Source organism: Lygodium microphyllum, chromosome 3 (genome assembly GCF_053477565.2).
Source record: "Lygodium microphyllum isolate KBCC chromosome 3, Lygodium_microphyllum_v1.1.10, whole genome shotgun sequence".
Taxonomy (NCBI): Eukaryota; Viridiplantae; Streptophyta; class Polypodiopsida; order Schizaeales; family Lygodiaceae; genus Lygodium; species Lygodium microphyllum.
In genome coordinates, this window is record NC_141137.1 from 57,938,753 (window position 1) to 57,941,486 (window position 2,734).

The 2,734-nt window shown below is 42.6% G+C and overlaps 1 pseudogene; it reads left to right on the forward strand.

Moving 5' to 3' along the window:
- The first annotated feature begins 1,068 nt into the window (after positions 1 to 1,068).
- Positions 1,069 to 1,849, forward strand: LOC148038383 (24-methylenesterol C-methyltransferase 2 pseudogene; annotated as a pseudogene).
- Positions 1,850 to 2,734: the final 885 nt, after the last annotated feature.

Genomic DNA, 2,734 nt, shown 5'->3' on the forward strand with positions numbered 1-2,734 from the left:
TTGGGAGGGGAAATCCCTATTTGGAAAGGGGGAACATTTTTAAATTTTGGGTGATATTTTTGGATGCTTATTAGTGGAACCCACTTGACACCCATTGGTCCACCTCAAATCTCATGTCGATATGAGAGTCGTTAACTCTTAAGATAAATGGCCCTTTTTGAGTCCATATTCCCCCTAATGGTTCAGTTGGCTGATACTCAGTTACCTTTTTCTCAGTGTTTATTAAGATACTCTTAAGATTCTATGTGGCCAAGATGATTACCCTTCACTTGGTTTTAGCCTTGGTTGTTTAGATGGATCTAGACTTATACTAAATAGATATAAAAATAGCTTTCTTACATGGGTACCTACATGAGGACATTTATATACAACAATCTAAGGACTTTGTGAAAAAGAAAAAGAAATACGTAGTGCACAAGTTGAGGAAGAGTCTTTATGAACTTAAGCAAGGACCTAGGGAATGATATTACAAGTTTGGTGCTTTCATGTGTTCGCACACATATCCCTCCAATGATATGGATACGTGTCTTTACACGAACACTACAAGATATAGACCTTATAGCGACGTTGTCGCGATGCTGCGCATCTGAGCCGTGAACACCTCCATTTTTGTTGTGCATTTGTGTTAATTTCTGCGTGTGATTCATTGTTTGTGTGGTGCATTTTAATAAACTACATTCAATGTATGTATATATTCCCTTAAATGTATTGCATATACGATGCTTATAATAGGAAGGAAAACCTATCCTACCCTTTGTAGACCGTCCTGTTTGTGGGAGCATCCGAGACTTGGGGCAAGCTTACAATGAGTCCTTCACAGATCCAGATTGTAATCAGGACTCCAGTGATAAGGTCCCTGATTTTGTTGAGACTATGATATACTGTCCAAACGAGGCTGTTTGTATGGTTGGTCTCTATGCGTCAAAAGAGGAATTCACAAACGGGAAGATAGGAAGCTAAAGATAGAGGAAAAATATTCGTATGGCAAAAAGAGGGGGAAAAGGAGGATTTGAATGGCTAAAAGGGGGGGAGAAAGTTCAGAAAATCCAGGACCTCCCCGTGCTCGAAATGGGAGAGCTATTTTTGAAATGGCGGTTGTTATTCTTGGAAAAGGAGGGCATTCAGGATGACTCTGCGGAGGATAAGAGCGAAGGAGTGGAACGCATCACTGTTTTAAGGGGAGGAATCAGTGTGAAATGGATTGATTTTTTCCCTGGTTTTGAAAATCACAGAGTGGGAGCTCAAAAATCAGGAACCGTGTGCTGAAATTTGGGTAGGAGGGAGGCGGAAGGAACAGTTCCAGTGTCGAATCTTCAGCGCAACACCCACAAGATATGCTAGAAGATAACCTCCTTCAAGAAGAATCGCCCTGCCATGCCATGCCCCCCAGCTTCGAGATGTTTATGCGGAGATTTACCGTGTCCTGAAGCTGGGAAAGCTTTATGTGACCTACGAATGGGTTACCACTCCCAAATTTTGCCCTGATAATGCAGAGCATGTTGAAATCATCCATGGAATTGAACATGGAGATGCTCTTCCTGGACTGAGAAGCTATTCACAGATAGTAGAGATAGCAAGAGAGGTTGGATTTGAACTAGTTGAGGAGAAGGATTTGGCCTTGCCTCCTTCACAGCCGTGGTGGAAGAGGCTGAAGATGGGTCGATTCGCCTACTACCGGAACCATCTTGTTATTGCACTGTTGTCTTTCCTTGGGATTGCTCCTCAGGGAGTTGTTGATGTGCACGAGATGCTCTTTAAAACTGCTGCCTATCTTTCACGCGGTGGGAAGACTGGAATCTTTACTCCTATGCACCTACTTGTTTTGCGAAAGCCTGAGGCTGCACAGTGATCAGATTCTGATGGAAGCAGAGCAGGGTTTGTGGGTGCGTTCAAAGAGGAAGGTGATGTGAAGCTATTAATTACTGTAATGGTGGGCAAACACATCTTCTGGTTTTATGGCAGGTCTCTAGGGCTGGGAGATCTCATTGTCTTTTTGCCGGAGTGTTTGATGTGCTAAACAGCTTGCAAGCTCTGTGCTTGCATAGACTTACTGTCCTCAGGTTTAGGGCTTTGGCGTCCCTTAACAGCCAAGGGCGGGCAGCTGAAGACGACAGAAGTGGATTCATCAGGAAGAAGCTTGCAGTTTTTGTATCCGGTGGTGGTTCAAATTTCCAGACACTTCATAAGGCCGCATTGGAGGACACAATCTAAGGAGACATCGTTGCCGTAGTCTCTGATAAGCCAGCTTGTAAAGCCTGTGATTACGCATGAAGTAATAACATTCTAGTTCTTGAATATACAAAGAATAGTTTTGCACCAGTTGGGCTCTTCCCCGTTGAGCTTGTAACTGCTCTCAGGCAGTTTGAAGTTGATTTTGTGCTGATTGGCGGGATACCTAAAATTACTACCTGGAAAACTTATTAAGGCATACTCAGTTCCAATTTCTGCTTAGCAACATGCTAAGATGAAGAAGAGCCTCACACATGTTGAACGAACAAAATCCTGTGAAAGTACTCTGCATCATCATGGAGATTTGAAAGAGTGTTAGGGTGGTCACATTTAACAGCAAAGTATTGTGGAGCCTTGATTGAGATTTGAGTGACATAATTCGCATTTTGTAACTGGTGTACTGTGATTATGTATGGAGCAGAGACTACAGTTATGATGTTTAGGTCTTCTTCCATCTCTATTGTTTAATGGAATATATGCAGTCTGTGTTCTTTGGCATTTACTT